Source organism: Pelophylax lessonae (assembly GCF_965119305.1).
Source record: "Pelophylax lessonae genome assembly, chromosome: 3".
Classification (NCBI taxonomy): domain Eukaryota; kingdom Metazoa; phylum Chordata; class Amphibia; order Anura; family Ranidae; genus Pelophylax; species Pelophylax lessonae.
In genome coordinates, this window is record NC_138770.1 from 322,239,481 (window position 1) to 322,259,217 (window position 19,737).

Below are 19,737 nucleotides of genomic sequence, written 5' to 3' on the forward strand. Positions count from 1 at the left end.
CAGTGTGCAGTGTATGAGAGTGTGCAATGTGCTGGGTATGACAGTGTGTGCAGTGTGCAGTGTATGAGAGTGTGCAGTGTATGAGAGTGTGCAGTGTGCTGGGTATGACAGTGTGTGCAGTGTGCTGGGTATGCCAGTGTGTGCAGTGTGCAGTGTATGAGACTGTGCAGTGTGCTGGGTATGACAGTGTGTGCAGTGTATGAGAGTGTGCAGTGTGCAGTGTATGAGAGTGTGCAGTGTGCTGGGTATGACAGTGTGTGCAGTGTGCAGTGTATGAGAGTGTGCTGGGTATGACAGTGTGTGCAGTGTACAGTGTGCTGGGTATGACAGTGTGTGCAGTGTGCAGTGTATGAGAGTGTGCAGTGTGCTGGGTATGACAGTGTGTGCAGTGTGCTGGGTATGAGAGTGTGTGCAGTGTGCTGGGTATGACAGTGTGTGCAGTGTATGAGAGTGTGCAGTGTGCTGGGTATGACAGTGTGCTGGGTATGCCAGTGTGTGCAGTGTGCAGTGTATGAGACTGTGCAGTGTGCTGGGTATGACAGTGTGTGCAGTGTGCAGTGTATGAGAGTGTGCAGTGTGCTGGGTATGACAGTGTGTGCAGTGTGCAGTGTATGAGACTGTGCAGTGTGCTGGGTATGACAGTGTGTGCAGTGTGCAGTGTATGAGAGTGTGCAGTGTGCTGGGTATGACAGTGTGTGCAGTGTACAGTGTGCTGGGTATGACAGTGTGTGCAGTGTGCAGTGTATGAGACTGTGCAGTGTGCTGGGTATGACAGTGTGTGCAGTGTGCTGGGTATGAGAGTGTGTGCAGTGTACAGTGTGCTGGGTATGACAGTGTGTGCAGTGTGCAGTGTATGAGATTGTGGCTGATCTGGGTTGGGATAGATAGAGCAGTAGAGGCAGAGCTGTGAGAAGCAGTGCATTCTCTCCTCCCCACCTCCTATGACCTCACCAGCTCTCCCTGCAGCCCCAGTGAGTTGGGAAGGGAGGAGAGCTGGCACTCAGTCAGTTCTTCCCCTGCAATCCCTGGAAGGCACCTGCCTGCTCCCTTCCTTCCCTACACACCCCCTGTAGCAGGCAACTCTCCAGGAAGACAATAGGTGGTGGCCATCCGAGTGTGCACGCTGTGTATGGTGATCAGGGCTTGCTGTGTAGAATCCTCCTGATCGGAATCTGCACTGCTACAAGACAAAAGACTGGCTGGCGATGTGATGGTGCTGTCATCGGAGAGGTGGGGAGCCTGAGCTCGGTGCAGCATTGCTGGAATGGGGACCCATAAGACGGATGTGGTCTGAGCAAGGCAGGAATCCAGCAGATCTCTAGGATTGCCATCTGATCCCTCCCTAACTGTACAGTCCCAGCAGAAGGATGAGCAGTCCTGGGCTCCAGTGCTCTCCCTCCAGATGACAATGACAGGAAAAGCTGCACACTAAGGTGAGGAAACCTAAATGACAGCAGTGCTCATCATCATCATCTTCATCATCATGACATAGTGGTGAGCAGGGCTCAGCATGCTGTGCCATGCTATAGATAGCACATCCAATTACTGCACCCATTTGTTGCTGGCTTCTACTGACCTGCAGTGCTTGTGTGCCCCTGATGAGGCTGGCTACATTGTAAACACATGCAATCACTTTGTCATGGTTCCATGGGAGTTCACAGAATGCAGACTAATGACAGGGAAAAGCACAAAGTACGTGGATCAGACATGATCTGTGTCTTCAGATTCCCCTGCTAGGCAGGCAGGCAGGATCAGGGAGCAGGCTTCTGTTGCAGCATATTCCAATCATTCACAAGTGGATGTATAAGGCTCAGACATGCCAAGATGTGTTATCATTACACAAGCCCATTCTGGGACTTCTACACAAAGGAGCTTACAGGGTCTGTCCTGCCATAAGTGCCAACAATTCTGCCTGGTAATCCACTGCTCAGGCATGCTCACAGGGGTGTTATCTCTTTGCTGCACGGATCATGCTTTTAATTATATTGTCTTGGCTTAAGTATACTGTTTTATATTTGTATACCTAACCCCTCAAAAAAAAAAAAAAAAAAACTGATGGTATTGCAGTTTACCAGTCTTTCAATAAATTGGCATTTATTTATTTATTTTCTTACACTTTTTTTTCTTGGTAATCCTGCCATTAACTCACTTCCTGTACTAGGGTGACAACTGTACTGAGCAGCGTTGTCACCCTATAAGGAGACTACACAACACTGTGTTAGGACTACATAAAACCTCCCTCTCTTCTCTGTGTATTGTAGTCCATGGAGATGGCAGGGAACAATGCTAACTGATAACAGTCCTGAGACAGAGAGCATGGGAAATGATCAGCATACAGGATTTCTGGCTGGATAGAAAGATATTGTATTGCACATGGTGAACGGATATAATAAAACACTTTCAATGGTCTATTTAACAAATTAAAAGATGGTAAATAAGATAAATTTATTTAGTGTACATAACAGAGTGCTGACTGTATTACATGTTAATACCACATAAACATAGATGCATGTACAAACACACACACATGCATGCATGCACATACATACACACACTCAACAGGTAGTGTGATGTCACTACTAAGACATGAGTGTGGTCTCATAATTGGAATGTGATGATGTCACCCACGTCATGCGACTTCTTTTGAAAGTTTTTCTAATCTGAAATGATGTAAAAAAGAATCCGATTCTGAAAACAGTGTGAAAATAAATGATTACTGATATGTGTAAATCTATAGCATTACCCAACCTGTTACATTCAGATTCATGGCTTACAACCCAAAGATTTTACAAGGTGTCAATATAGGGGAGGGGGGCTAAAAGAGACTGGAAAGACTTCTACAAAATTGCTGTAAGGAACAGTATTATATTCCTCAAATAGATGGCATTTAGGTCTTTTTCACATAGGTGACAAGTGCTAAAGCCATACTGAAAAGGGTTCTGCAGTGGATCGCTTTTCAGAGGCAGCTAAAAGGCAGTTTTCAAATGTCTGAAGGCAATACTGCTGCTTACTAAATGCCTATTTATTTCCAGGTCTCAAGGGGGATTTTACATTGAAAAACCATGCCGCGGCCACATGCCAAGTGTTGGGCACACAAATGCACCTTAGTCCCATTGACTTCAATGGGCAAGCATGGAAAATGGCACTACTTGCCAAACTTGACATGGCAAGTTTATATTGCAAAACGTTGTGGCTTTGGCAATGTGATTAGACTCAAGTGGCCGGTCAAGGGATGTGTCATAATGTGATTTATGTCAGGTCATAAAAATGTGGATCAGCTGTATGTTTTTATTGCCCCTGAGCCATCAATGTGAACTTAGCCCTATTTCTGGTATGTCAGCCTAGGTTAAAAAAATACGTTTGTTCATTATCTTATCATAATAGGCGGAACCATTTAATGGCATCTTTATGGCCAGCTATATATATATATATACAGACATTTTTCAGATTTCAAGCGCTGAATAAGTACACTATTACCTTTTTAGGTGCCTGAATATACAGATTTTGGGCTTGTATCGATGTCATGAGTTTGAAATAAGTTTAGGATACTTTTGAGGTGATTCAAGGTTCATGCATACGCACTAAAATAGGCATATTCTATGCCTAGTGTCAAACTCGTGGCGGTTATGTGCACCTGAGGAGTCTTAAGCTGGATACACACTATACCATTTTCTTTAGATTTTTTCATTTAAATTTACCAAAACCATATAATATGAGGTCAGACCTAAACACTTTCAATACATATGCAATCAGGCAGGCCCTTGCACTACATAGTTGAAGGTAAATCTAAAGGAAATCTATCAACAAAAGTTGTATAGTGTGTATCCAGCTTAACATGCCACGTATAGCCTGCCATACAAGTGAATAGCTGTATGTGGCTGTACTCTTGTAAACGCTGATGCATTAGGGTTTATGCACATGTGCGTTCAACGCATTTCCCAGACGCATGCTTCCATGTTTGTAAAAGAAATCTGGCTTGCATAGGCAAGGGCAAATGCAAAGGATGCATCAACGTTTTTATTAAAGTAAGGCATTCACTTGTATGGCAGGCTGTACACTAGAGCTGCAAGATTTTGGATATAATGAGAATCACAATTTTTTTGCTTAGAATAAAGATCACGATTCTCGGCGTAACATCATCTTTTACATTATACAAAAACATCGGGCTAACTTTACTGTTTCGTTTTTTTTTAAGTTCATTAAAGTATATTTTTTCCCAAAAAACTGTGTTTGAAAGACAGTTGCGCAAATACAGTGTGACATAAAATATTGCAATGACCGCCATTTTATTCTCTGGGCTCTCCGCTAAAAAAAAAAAAAAATATCTATCTATCTATCTATCTATCTATCTATCTATCTATCTATCTATCTATCTATCTATCTATCTATCTATCTATCTATCTATCTATCTATCTATCTATCTATCTATCGTTTGGGGTTTCCAAGTAATTTTCAAGCAAAAAATAATGATTTTACCTTGTAAGCAACAAATGTCAGAAAAAAGCTTAGTCTTTAAGGCTGGATTTACGTTAGTGTGATGGAAGACATCACATGTGATTCGCACCGCACTGCTGTGCAAATCGCATGTGATGTCAGTGCGATGTGTATTCAGCCATACAGATTGGCTGAATTTGCATTGCATTTAGACCAAACTTGTGCAGGACCCTTTTTTTTTGGTCCGCACCAGAATCGGATCGCATAGGTGTGGATTCCTCTCTGAATTGACAGTTCGCACTGCGATATGCAAACTGATCTGGGGGTGTCATGAACTTTTTATTAACACTCTTAGCAGTTTGCATAGGACAGTATTAACTGCCTGTGAGTCAGGTGCAATGTGGGTACCGGCAGTGGATTCGCAGGGTTTCCCGCATCGCACCAATGTGAACCGAGACTAAGTGGTTAAACTGACCTCTTTTGCAGACTGAAGTTAAACCCTTTGATCTAAAAGAACAAAATGATACATTGTAAAACATGTTTATAGTTATCTCCCAGCGCTTAGCAATGATGGTAAACATTTGTGGGAGGCTTTTTTTTTTTTTTTTTTTTTTTTACAGCACAGCTGTGAGTGAGCAGAGAACAGCTCTGCACTGTATGCATAGACATGCCGGATTAGGATCGTGTGGGGGGTTGAATCAAGAACGCAATTTTTTTAACAATTAATCGTGCAGCTAAACACAAGTGACTCCCCAGGCGTGGTAAAGCACCAAGACATCTACACTAGCATCAAAATACCGATTTAGTCCATGTGCATAAAATTTCAAAATGTGACCTGCAGGTGACCTCCTTCTTACCTGCTTTTAGCCTGCTTCAAGAAGGATTCGCATTCTTATAGGCTTGTATGGGAATGCTAAACCCGCATCGCACACGCACCCCCGGCAGTTCACACTGCCATATGCGATACGCTGGGGGTGTCAATGTAATCTTAACGACACCCCCAGTTTGATCGCATATCGCAGTGCGATCGTGCAGTTCGCACAGGATCGGATCGCACAAGTGTGAACCGCTGTGCGATCCGATCCTGATGCGGCTGCAAAAATGCCTCCTGTGCGTGTTTGCTCCGGGTGCGATGCGAATTTAGCCATACAAAATGTATGGCTAAACTCGCACCGCACAGCTGATCGCATGTCATGTCGGAGCAGTGCGCTCCGATATTACATGCGAACCCGGCACTCGCACAAATGTGAACCGGGGCTGATATCCCAGTCATGTAAACAGCATCTCTTTATTTACTAACATGCACTTGACAAAGTAAATATAGACTTTGCTAAATTCATATTTATATTTGATAAGTGAACAGTCTCTATTCCTTATAGAAAATGACCCCTACCTTTGTCAGAAAAAGTGTTAACTGCATCAGATCACCAGTTCATTATTTCCACCATGTCTGTCAATGTTTAGCCTGTTGCTTCAATGTCATAGTATTTTTATGAGTAATAATCTGCATCGGGCAGGGCAATATTTAGGCCATACACAGAGGAAATTTCTTTCCTGGAACCACAGGGGAATCCCTCCCAGTGAGCCATTGTGTTGGGGGGGGGGGGGGGGGGCAGGGCGAGCCATCCCCACTGGAAGAAGATAGTGAATATTGCTAACGGCGTTACGAGTCAGTAGTGATAATCGTATGTAATATCGTCAGGCTGGTTGTACCCAAGGTGATTGAATAATTTGGGCAGTTTTGGGACTTTAGATGAGACATCGGTGAGCACTGTATATAGCGTCTCCATCCCTGTATATAACAGAACTGAAGAGAAAAAGATCAATCAACTTGGGTTCATTCAGCCTGCCCATACATGGTTCAAATCTCGGTCATTTCCTGCTGAACTGGCCAAGATTCCAACCATCTATGGCCAGCCTTAAAAAGGATCTTCGGTCATTTCAATAAGGCTCCAATCACACTTGTATGGCTCCAAAGTTGCGCTGACTTTGGAGTGCAACTTTGATGCAATTTTGGATGGGAGCAACTTGGATATGACTTTGGCTTTGAGCAGTGATAATGGACAACTGTTGCACACATTTTGCATTGTATAACATTCAGGTATGACTTTCATGCAATCTCTGAGGGTTAACATTGAAGTCTATGGCCCTCAAGTTGCATTACAGTCAGAACAAAGTAGTGCATGAACTACTTAGAAGTTGCTGAAACTTTAAAATGCGCATATATGAATGGTTATCATTGGAAAACATGGGGAATGACTTGTCATGCAACTTTGACTTCCAAAGTTGCATGACAAGTCACACAAGTGTGAATGGAGCCCTGAAAGTAAAATTCAGCAGCTACAAAAACTGTAGCTATTGACTTTTAATAAACAGAGACTTACCTGTCCAAGGATCCAGCGCTGTCCTTACCCAAGCCAGTTTCTTCTCCTGTCTTCAGGTCCCTGGTGCCAACATATTACCTGTGAGCAGCTAGCTGTGACACCTTGCAGCTTCACAGCCAGCTGCCCACTGTGCATCTGCGACAAGCACTGCATTTTTTGAATGTTCCTGCAGCCTTCTGGGACCTGTTACGTGTCCTACAAGACTCCAGGGATGGAAAGGAGAACTTCTGCTCGGATCGCCTAGTGGCAATAAGTACCTGTCAAAACTAGGTAACTGCTCCCCACCCTCCAAAAAAAGAAACTTTCCAAATATGACAAAGTAGGGAGGGAGGAGGAGGAAGGGTGGAACTTCTCCTTTTGGGTAAAGTTCCACTTTAAGCTGGCCGAAACTAGAGATAGTTTTGGTCAGTTCCTAGTGAACCCATCACAAAAATTCTCAGTGGGGTGGCTTCAGTCAGCTGCTTCTTGCTTAAGTCTCGGTTCACACTTATGCGATCCGGGAACCCTGCGAATCTACTGCGGGCTCCCGCATCACATTCCCAGCGCAGGCAGTTCACACTGCCATATGCGAATCGCTGGGGGTGTCAATTCAACGTTAACGACAAACCCAAATCAGTTCACATATCGCAGTGTGAACTGACATTCAGACATGAATCAGATCGCATAAGTGTGAACCACCAAGCGATCCGATTTTGTTGCGGACCTAAAAAAGGGTCCTGTGCGAGCTTGTGCCGAATCAGATGTGAATTCAGCCATTCTATGTGTATGATATAGGGGAAAGGAGTCTCTACGAGGCAGGGGACTTTGAAGGTACAGTAAAGAAAAAGTATACCAGATCATAACATACAAATTTATTAAATCACATGCATAAAAAAGAAAATTGGCTAAATTAGGGGGCCTCTCCCCCAGTCTCATCTCTGGGACCAGATTTGACCATTTGGAAATACTGTGGATACCAAGACCTTCCTTAAGCTTTGTATGTAACGATATAATAATATTCGGCTGGAGATTCCTTTCCTCCTTGGCCGTTGAACCCCCTCTTTTCTGTATGTGCTATTGTATTCATGATTTTATCTCTTCCTAATAGATATGAATACAAGTTTTCAATAACTGTAAAACAATCTCTGTCAGGATAAGACCCCTGAGAAAGCGGACGATATACCGCAAAACATGTTGGGCAAGACCTACACTTATTGAGCAAAATGTTCATAGTGGTAGCATGAGAGTCTGTTGTTTAAGTTATGATTGATCTCAATGCAATACTATATGTATATGTATTTCTGTCTTTCTTTTTTATAAATGTGATTTAATAAATTTGTATGTTTTTATGATCTGGTATACTTTTTCTTTACTGTACCTTCAAAGTCCCCCTGCCTCGTAGAGACTCCTTTCCCCTATATCTAATTTATTAGGGACGGTGGTACCATTTTTTTTCTCTTTTTTCTGAGATGACCACAGACACCTCAATTATCAATTAACATTCTATGTGTATGGCATCGCACAGACATCGCATGTGATTTTCAGAGCAGTGCGCGCCAAATCACATGCGATGTCTAACATTGCACTAATGTGAACCGAGCCTGAATGCAAAATCGAAGGAACTGGGCAAAAGAATGTCAGTTGAACAGTGGCTTCAACCAATGCAGGACTGTTCAAGTATTTTGACAGCAAGTACGGTAGCAGGCTGCTCAAAGAAAAACTGTATATGTGTATGGCCAGCTTTACTTGGTTCCCCAACTTATGAAGCTTTCCCGGACCTATGAAGCTTTCTGCTAACGCTTTGGCGATGTGCATAGTTGTCAGAACTGTTCATTTCTCAATGCAAGTTGCTCAGCATAAATATAACAATGAAAAGATATATCAAGTCTTTTGTTTTAGGCCAATTTACAGCATCAGGATGGTCTGATTTCGTATGTCAGATTAGCTTTGACTCTGGCAGCTATGATAACTGTTACAGCTGTACTTTATATAATGTTAACCATTTAATATTATGTTATATAATATAATTGTATAAATGTTTAAAATGCTTAAAAGGGATTATTGATTGCTAATTCGATTCTAACAGCTAGAACAGTAATAAAGTTAGTTCTCGAAGTAGAATAAAAGCCACTGGAATGACGTTTCATTAAACCTAACAGTGGTAATCACACCGATTAGTTTCACTTTATTAGGGTGTGAGTGTAGTAAGTGTGAGTTTTCTTTTGGACAAGAGAACATTGTTAGGGAATGCACATTTAGAAGTGAGGAGCTCTCATTTCCATGGTAATGGGATACCTCTTCAACAACTGACACAGGCTCTTCTTGCCGTAGCTGTCATGCCACCAAGCTGGGGGAGGGTTACCATGGAAACCGCAGAGCTTTGAAGTGATGAGTTTAAAGTACAGTATATTGGGATCCCAGTAAATATAACACATTTAGAGTCCTATTTATAGAGGTCATCGCTTTCCATCCTGCCATCCTATGCTATATGTCATTACCAAATTTTGGCTGCTTTTGTTCCATTTTATATTAACTAGGTAGACGGGTCAAAATAACAGCATAAAACTGGTAAAGTGTTAGGAAGATAAAAAAAGAAAACAATAATGTCATGTTGAAGAATGTTATTTCCCCTTGTTTCCTTTATTGAAGACAAAGGCCAGGTTTAGAATGATACTGAAATTGCCCAGAAAAGCTTTTTATGACAGAATTAATATTTTCATTGGAAAAAACTAGAATGGTTCAATTTTCGAAAGAATAAAAACTAAAAAGCCTTTTGTTCTATGTTATAAAAAAAAATAGTTATGTAGGGCAATTGTTTGTTTACAAAGAACATTGTTCATGGGAATATACCTCTCCAAACATACAAATCTATATACGAAGGTTCTGCTTTTATCCAGTTTTTATAAACCATTTTATGTAAATGCAGCCACTCCATAAGTTCTCATTTCCTGAAAGCCTGAAAACTCCAGAACTATTAGATTATTTTTTTGCCTTCTTAGAACAGTCATTCTCAACATTTTTACCCCAGCAGAACCCTTGAAATAATTTTAAGACCTCTTGGAACCCCAAGTAAAATTAAATGGAAAGCATGTCCCTTACATTGGTGGTCAGTGGGAAGAATGTCCCTTACATTGGTGGTCAGTGGGAGAATGCCCCTTACAGTGGTGGTCAGTGGGAGAATGCCCCTTACATTGTAATCACTGGAAAGAATGTTCCATACATTGGAGGTCAATGTGAAGAATGTCCCTTATATAGGGGGTCAGTGGGAAGAATGCTCCTTACATTGGTGGTTAGTGGAAATAATGTTCCTTACATTGGTGGTTAGTGGAAATAATGTTCCTTACATTGGAGATCAGTGAGAAGAATGCTCCTTACATTGGAGATCAGTGAGAAGAATGCTCCTTACATTGATGGTCAGTGGTAAGAATGTTCCTTACATTGGAGATCAGTGGGAAGAATGCTCCTTACATTGGTTGTTAGTGGTAAGAATGTTCCTTACATTGGAGATCAGTGGGAAGAATGCTCCTTACATTGGTTGTTAGTGGTTAGAATGCTTCTTACATTGGCGATGAGTAGGAAGAAAGTCCCTTACATTCGTGATCAGTCAGGGGAATATCCCTTACACTGGAGGTCAGTGAGAAGAATGCTCCTTACATTGGTGGTTAGTGGGAAGAATGTTCCTTATATTGGAGGTCAGAAGGAAGAATGTCCTTTACATTGGTGATCAGATGGAAGAATGCTCCCTATACAGTGGTGATCAGAATGCCACCCTTAGATAATAAGATCATTGGAGTCGTGCTACTGTCTCCTCTGAGTGGTTTTGGGCCTGAAACAATGCAGGGTCCATCAGATAGGAGGTCAGTCAGCTACAGCTCAAAGACCCCCTAGCAACTTCTGGAGGAACCCCAGGATTCCATGGAACCCCTGGTTGAGAATGGCTGGCTTAGAATGTAATTTGTTAACAAAATCAATTTACTGTGAAAAATTAAAGTGTAAATGAAATGATAATCAAGTCCCCCATTCTGTACCCCCCTCTGAACAACCCCCCCCCCCCCTTCCCCCATATAAGTACTTACATAAATTGGCTAGGTTGCAAGGCGATAGATGGCTCACCTATTAACATTTTGCACACTTGTGCAGGTGCAGTAGAAGGTGTGCTGCCATGATGAGCCATGGAAAGGTCACAGAAACAGGACCTCCAGGGTAAATAATGGTTTTAGTAAACACTTTTATAGGGAAATAGGAGGGGCACAATGAGTGGGATTTGAATATCAACTCCGTTGCTCTGTATTGGGCAAAATGAAAACCATTTAAATGAACAGATACAGTATATGAGTGTTGAACTTCCTGACCCATATTCTCAGTGCAAAATGTGTCCTCCAGTAGATATATTATAAGCTTCATACCATTTTATATATTGTATTTCGCTCTGCTTCCACCACTGAATTTGACAATAAAGTTACACTTTGTACAATTATAAAACCTTGTAACATTTCATGAAAGTGCCAAACTCATAGCCCACAAAGTTGTGCAGCCTTCCCATATGGTTTAGTCGCTACTTCAAAATGCCATCCCAATGTGACATGCAGATGCAATGCCAATTCTTGAACACAAGTCCTCCCTTGGATTCTGAAGTCTGTCTAGGCAGGTGGACATAAAAATGAAAGCCCAGGTCAGTTGGTGCTGCCTGCCACAGATCTCCACTTTTCTTCAGTATATTCAGTGTCTGTGAAATTTCTCGCATTTGCAATCTTCTAAAAAAAACATTTAGCATCTAGCTACAACTCTAAAATGTTTTAACAAGACTGTGGCCTGTGTGGCCTTTCTATATACACAAACGTGGAAATCCCAGATTTAACATACACCGGAAGAGTCATTTAAAAACTCACAAACCAGAGATACAAGGTTCCAGTTTGGAAGTATTGGGACTTAGCAGTGACTTACCAAAGGCAAATAGGCTGTTCACTTTACAAGGAATTTTTTCTTACTTAGTAAAGCAGATGGTGAAAATTCAATTTTCACATAATACCCAATCACATGTAAGGAAAAAAAATATGTTTTTTTGCTTGCACATGATTGGATGATGGAAGTCGCCTTGTTCACTAAGCTAAGGGAGAATTCTCCAGCAAAGTGAGCAGCCTGTTTGTATTTAAATCAACCCCTCTAAGTGATTACTGAGCCCTCACACACTTTGGTGGCTTAATAGTCTACAGGCCTCTCTTCTAAAGCAGACATTGAGCAAAGCTGACATACACATGTGAACACTTGTGCAGTGTTAGTGGTCTGTTAAGAACCCCCGAATATGTTGTGAATTATTTTGTCTGAACATAGTATTAACCTTATTGGAGGATACTAGATGTGTTTTAGAATCAAGTGCTAGTCTATGTAGTCATTCTAATTGCCCGATAGTGGGGGGGGGGGGGAACTCTAATTACCTGTCATTGCAATTATATTTTATTTCACAATGGAACAATAGGCATGCTGCAGTAGGCAGCTGGGAAAATCCTTGCACTTGCAGTACTTGTTATAAAAGTGATTATCAAGACAGCTTATGACTAACAGGAATAAATATACCTTTTGCCTTTTACTCAGCGGGGACTGTTAAAAGCCCAGCTATAGATTACAGAGCACTGAGTGCTGAGTGCTGAGTCATCATATAGGTACAGTCTGATTCATGCAGGTATAAATATGTAAAGTGATAATATACAGTATACCCACGAGGCTTGGGTAAGTAAACCTGTGATTTGCACATAACATAAGCACTGCTCCATTTCCACTATTAGCCCTAACTGTAAAAGATGTATTAGAAAATCAATTATAATGGAATGTAAAAAAAAACAGAAGCGTGATATGTCAGAAATACATGGAAACATATGTTTAAAATGTTTACGTTTTTCTTTGAGCTTGTGGATGAGTAGGAGGTTTACGTAAGAGATAAGAGCAATGCTAACATAATCTTTCTGTGCTCTGTGTGACATTGCTAGATTGAAACATTTCCTTTTATCTGTGTCTATGTATGTCTTTAGAAAATATATTTTGATCTATATCAAAAGAGGAACTGCTCTTTAAAATTTTAGTTAGCAATGTATCCCATAGGCATTAGTGAATGGGCGGTATGTGTAGGCTTCCTATTTACATTATATTTGGAGCACATAAATGCAGTACTTACCAACTCGTAATAGGTAGATCTCAGTTATCCATGTTTCTGTCTTTTTTTTTTTTTTATAAATTTGTTTATTTAAACAGAAATAAGGCATAGGACAAGTCACAGGATAAATACAGTGAGCAGTAGCAATATAAAAGCAGAATACATAGCTCTCGGTCAACACAAATAGCATGTAACAGGATAACAACATAGTGGAACTTGAGGGTGAATACCCCCCGACACTACAGCACGCTTACACCACCGGCATCTAACATATGGCCGGTAACAGGTGCGCGGGGGGCCGCCCCCCAGAGGCCCTCAAATCGCTCCTAAGGGACAGGGGGGACTGGCATCAGTATGTCCGACCGGGAACAAGATGTGGATCTAACATACAACTAGGGAAATATGCCTTGAAGAGCAAACCAAAAAATAGAAGAGACAGCGAAGAGGGAAAAGGAAAGGAAAGAAGAGGGGGGAGGGGGGGGGACCGCGCGGCCCAGTGGCACCCATAGCATTAGAGCATTAAAGCAGCAAATCACGGTATTCCGCAGTTAATGTAAATTCGTGCCAGTAGTACCAGCGTTTCGTGAAGTTTCTGTCTTTTTAATACATTTTTATGAAAGGTTTACATAATGTAGCAATGTAAAAACCTTTGAAAGTATTACATCATATCAAGTTGGACAGTGCATCACCATAAAATTAACACATACAACCATAGATCCACTCACAATCTTTTTACCCCAGATATGAGAATATTGCTAAGACATAAATCCGTAAATTTAAACAATTCCAACAGATATCCTTGGATAGCAAAAACAAAAGTCCTCTTTGTTTTCAAGAGAAAAGTAATCTGTGGGGGGACATAGTCACTTTGTATTGAATTGGACTCATTTGACCCAGCTAGTGTGTCAGAGAATGTGAACCCAAGAAATAAGGGTTTTTATAGAGGAGCGTAACGTATGGAGATGTAGGACGACCAATGGGCTGAGAAAAAAGAAGTGAAAAAAAGAAATAAGAGAGAAAAAGAAAGTAAGAAAAAGGAGTAATCAGTAGTATGGGTATCAGTGATGGGAATCGGAAGGAGGATGGGTGACTGGGAGGGGACGATTCCATGCCAGTGCTCAACCCACTATGGGGCAACTGTGGGATTGACGTCTTGCTGTGTTTTTTTCACATTTACTTTTTACTCATGGATCAGCAATCCATGCACCAGTTTATTCAATTCTAGAAAACTATTATTTTACCATAAGATACCTAAGGTATGGTAATCCAAGATCTTACTTAAAAGAGAAGTTGGGAAATGTACACAAACAAATATACATACTCATCTAGATGGCTGCAGGCATCGATCTGATGCTTCTACTGTTGCCTATCGGGCTGGTCTGATGCTACTCCCTGGTGCAACCTTTCTGGAAAATTTCCCACCTAGGGAGACAACATCTGCCACATGAATTTTTTTTCTCCATGCCCTACATCAGGGGTCTGCAAACTTTCTAAACAAAGGGCCGGTTTACTGTTCTGCAGACTTTTGGAGGGTCGGTCTGTGGCAGTACAAGTACAAAATGTCCCAACTTCAGAGTAAACAATTCCCCATCACTGGTGTCAGTGGGAGGAATTGTGCTTCATCATTGATATCATTGGGCCCCATTGTTGGTGTCATTGGGAGGAATTGTGCCCCATTACTGGTGTCATTGGGCTCCATTGTTGGCTTAATTGGGAGGAATTGTGCCCCATCATTGGTGTCATTGTTTATGTCATTTGGAGGAATAGCGCCCCATCATTGGTGTCATTGGGCCCCATTGTTAGTGTCATTGGGTGGAATTGTGCCCCATCATTGGTGTCATTGGGAGAAATTGTGCCCTTCATTGGTGTCAGTGAATAAAATAGCACCCAAAGACCGAATAAAAGCAAGCAAAGGGCTACATCAGGCCCCTGGGCTGCAGTTGGGAGACTACTGCCCTACATGATGAAAAAGGAAGTTCATTCTTCCAGATCATTGATTTAGTTCATGCAGTCCTGGAACTGGAGAATACTGGGGACCTTTAGCCTTGGGGGACATACATACACTACCATTTCATGGTAGAGACAGAATTTTGTATACAAGAAAGTTTACCATGTAACGTGCGCCATGTTACTGTAGTGATTGATGGACATGTTTAAAGGTGGGTTCTCCTAAAGGATTTGGTTTATTTGGACACGCCTTTCCTTCCCTAATAAGCTTCTTATGTGACTCTTGGCATTCTGTCACGTTACCCAGAGCAGCAAAAGAACTTCATGATAGAAGGCTTCCCAGTGCTTGATGCTGGGCTTGCAGGTCTGATTGGAAAGCAGGTAGCTATATAAAAACTAACAAGTGTCATACTCTGATCTTAATGGTAACACATCTCCACTTAGGGCCATCAGCCCAACATATTTTATTAGTAAAGCCCCATTCCCTTACCCCCAGCTCAGTCCTTCAAACCACTAATGTGACACTGATCATACTGAACTCACTTGGAAAGGGTAAAGCACAGTCAAGTGGCTTGTGGCTACAAAGTTCCGTAGACTTGTTCCTGTTCAAGCAAAAAACAATCACAGGGCATCTGGTTTTTCACTAAAATCAATAAAAAAAAATTTCGTCCTAGTTTTTGATTTTGTAAACTCATAACATTTTGGTAAACGGTGATTGTCTTAATACAGAGCGGTGTATTTGACAAATGTGAATGTTGCTAAAACAGATTAGGAAGCCGTGTTGTAGACGGCTGGCAATTCCTGTAGCTCTAACTAGTGAAGAGGTTTTTGTGCTTCTGCTGTGTCACTGGCTGCTGTTGTTTCATATTATAATTAAGAAGCAGATTTCACAAGTCAGTGTGAAGGAGCAGAGGGAGGGCCTACTGACACAGCACTTCTGTAAGACGGGCTGTAAAACAGCCATTCTTTTAGATAAACACACTCGCAATCAGTGTCAGACTGGGAACAGAGAACTTCCATGGTATGGTATGCAAGTACATATAATATAGACACATTTGCAAATACAATAGAACAATGGACATTAAGTTATGCTAATGTAAAATATCCAAGTGTGGAGTTTGTAATTTTACTGTAATTTGTTTGTAGCTAAGCAGTCTATACTCACCTATACATGCAGTACAGCACAGGAGCCATCCCAAGTTGCTGGGCTTGCCATGGGGCTATTTGCTGTTCTAAGTTTTTGACACAGACAATTTGGATGGCATCCTGTCTCTGTACATTTAGGAAATTATTAACATGCCTTCCTAAAGGGTTTCTAAACTCAGGGACAAAAAGGGAATGTATTGCAGCTTTTCTTTCCTTAGGCTTAGTTCACAGGCATCCCAACCTGCAAAAACTCATTTCAGGGAGGTGGCACCAGTGGGTACCACTGGTGGGTAGTGTTGGCGGTTACTGCTGGCAGGTAGTGCTGGCGGTTCCTGCTGGTGGTTACTGCTGGCAAGTAACGCTGGCGGTTACTGCTGGCGATTACTGCTGGCAGGTAATGATGATGGGTACTGCTGGCGGGTAGTGTTGATGGGTAATGCTGGCGGGTACTTCTGGTGGTTTCTGCTGGCTGCTAATGCTAGTGGGTAATGCTGGGGGTTAATGCTGGCGGGTACTGTTGGCACTGCTGGCGGGTACTGCTGGTCATGATGTCGGGTACTGTTGGAGGAAGCAGCTGCTGCAATAGAGAGCAGAGCCACTGCTTCCTGTATGGCTCCTGTCACAGGCGGAGTGTATTTCATATCACTCCGCCTGCGACAAAGCCAGAACTATACAGAAAGCAGCCGCTCTTTCTCTGACTGCAGACATCCTAAGTCTCCCGCGGCAGCCGGGAGATCGCACGGCACATGTGGGTGTCCGTGAGCCACTGGCCAAAGGCGGGAGAGTCCCGCAAGTCTCGGGAGACTTGGGATGTCTACAGTAGAGGGGAAAGACAGGGGCTCCTCAGTGTTCACAGTAGAGGGGACAGACAGGAACCTCTCAGTGGTGACAGTGGAGGAGACACACAGGGGCCCCTCAGTGATGACAGTAGAGGGGACACAAAGGAACCCCTCAATGTTGACAGTGGAGGGGACACACAGGGGACCTCAGTGGTGTCAGTAGGGGGACACTCAGGGGCCCCTCAGTGATGACAGTGGAGGAGACACACAGTCCCTGGCCCCCCTCCCCCCTCAGTCTCATGTCTATCTATCATAGATACGGAAGTAATTAAGGGCCAGCACTCACTCCGTCTCCGCCATCTTGCTGCACCTTCATAAAGCGAACAGTACCATAGAATGCATTTGAGGGAGCAGAGTGTCTCCCTAAGTGACAGGACGATGGTATTATCTCTTTCCAAAATTACCAGAGAGAGGAAGCCTGGTCATACGGATACTGAAGAAGCAGTGGCTGCAGTAGAGAGCAGAGCTGCTGATTCCTGTATGGCTCCTGTCACAGGCGGATTTCATATCACTCCGCCTGTGAAAGAGCGGGAACTATAAAGGAAGCAGCGGCCTGATGCCCAAAAGAAGCTCTTGTACCTTTTTTGGGCGACAGGCGTCCCGCGATTCTGTTTGCGCGATGTTACCGCAATTCGGCAGGCGGAAATTGCGGCAACATCGCACAGCGTTTGGGGTGCCATTGCAAATCACGGGCTAGCACAGGCCTCCCACGATTTGCAATGATTCCGGATCGCGGGCAAAATCGCTGCGATTCTGCCCGTGATCCGCTATGCCCACATGTGAACGTAGCCTAAGGGGAGAGTTTTTGTAGTCAACAGAAATAGCAAGGAACAATGCTAACTGATAACAGGCCAGGGGCAGAAAGTACAGGCAATTATCAGCTCACAAGATTTCTGGCTACATGAACAGCTTTTAATATTATTTTTATTATTATTGTTTTGTAGAACAAATATAATAAAACATTTTCAGTGGTATATTCACCAGACCAAATAAGAGAAATGTATTGTTGGAGTTTACATACACTAAGCCCCCATATATGCTTTGAAATTGTGCTATTTCAAAGCTGCAGGACAGTGCGATTTCATCTGCGGTTTGCCAACATCTGTGCGACTTCATGCACAGATGTCAATGCAAGTCACACATGAAATCGCCAAAAATAGTGCAGGAACTATTTTTGAAATCTCTCTACTTCAAATCGCACCTGTTACGATGGTGCCAAAGAAAGAAATCAGGTGCCACCTCAGGTGCGATTTGTAAGAGCACAGGTTGCACAGGTGTGAATAGGGGCTTAATGACAGAACTGGTAAGGAATATGCATTACAGCTTTTCTCAATGAAGTAGATGTTTTTTTTTTATATTTATTTTTTATTATTATACGCATAATAAAAGCCTAACTGCCTTCCGCTAATAAAAAGCACTAGATGCTAATAGTTTATGTCAAGTCTTGGTTTTTCTGCAGTACAAAATGGAATCTGCCATTTTTTTTTTTTTTTCATTTAAAGAGAAATTCTGCTTAACAAGTGAAACCAACTGAACTATTTTTATAACTATGGCAGACAGAGATTCCAATGCACATAAATATCAAATGGAGGATTTTAGGCTTCCGAGACTGGTTCACACCACAGCAGCTGGTGTACAGTGCCATCTGAATGAGCTCAGCGCAGTGATGAAGCGCTAAGCTTGGCAGACCACACTGTTTCCTTTTTTTTTTGTAGACAAACTTTATTGAGATGTCACATAGACATCTGAGAAAGTTCAGTTGGCGGCCACTCAGTGGACTGCCTCGCACAGTGCTTTAATACTTTTTTCAGCACACCATGCCTGCAGTGCTAGGCACATACATAGGAGCAGTGCTTTAAGTGGCCTTAAAGAGGTGCCGGTACTCTATTAAAGCCTATACATTTTTTGCCCCCTCCCCACCCCACCCCACATCAGGGTCCCCACAGAGCACCCCCCCCCCCTGGCCTGGGCTGGGACTCCGGAGCAGGGGGACTCCCTGGTGGTGACTGGTCTGACTCTGGAGTGGGAAATATTCTTGGGGGGGGGGGGGCAATTGAGGGCGCAGATGTCCAAAATGAGCGTACTGGTACGCTAAGGCGCACAGAGAGGTGGCGGTATGCTCAAGAGCCATATTTGGAAGTGGCGGTTCTGAGTACCAGTGCATACCTGCCCACTTAAAGCACATACATAGGAGACATGGCATGTTGCTTTGTCTGTGCGTTGGAACTGTGCTGGAATTGCCACCCAATGCAGTCTGGTATAAATATACCCTCCTTGTTTACTGGCCTAAGTGGCATCCATTGTGAGAGGCCACTATGTTCAGCAGTACAGAGGTGGTAATAGGGAGTATTTGAGAGCACGGTTTGAAGGGTTAAGACAGATACTTGGAAAAATATCCTTGTATTTGAATGAGTGGCAGTGGACCGTTGGCAATACAGTAGAACTCGGCAAAACTTTTATTTTCCATTCTGGTTAGACTAAGGAAGGGTTTTACTCCCTGTCAGTTTTTTTTATTTTGCCATCTGAGTCCCACTGGGGAGATCTCCTTTACCCCATAGCCAAAACAGGAAGTGAGGAGAAGTTAGGGAATCCCTTATTGTCACCAGGGCTAGTGTCCCCATTGGAAAATTTTCCCTCTGGTCCTGTTGTGGCGAGAATCCAAAGTTTGGGTTTTTTCTTTGACTTTCATTCTTAAGGATAACATTAAACTGGACAATTAGTGAAGATGAAGATGATATAGACACTGACAGTAATAAAACCTGACAGGTTGCCTCATCCCTCTCCAATCTATTCAAAACGAAAGAAAAAGTTTTTCCTTTGGGCCTTACTCACACTTGCATGTGGGGCTGATTGCGAATAG

At 42.6% G+C, this 19,737-nt stretch overlaps 1 protein-coding gene across 1 annotated transcript in view; it reads left to right on the plus strand.

The window, feature by feature from the left end:
• The first annotated feature begins 1,029 nt into the window (after positions 1-1,029).
• Positions 1,030-19,737, plus strand: part of KBTBD11 (kelch repeat and BTB domain containing 11) — a 56,855-nt gene continuing 38,147 nt past the window's right edge. The window contains exon 1 of the mRNA XM_082251767.1: positions 1,030-1,433. The gene's annotated coding sequence lies outside the window, so the exon portion shown is untranslated. The remainder of the gene's footprint in view (positions 1,434-19,737) is intronic.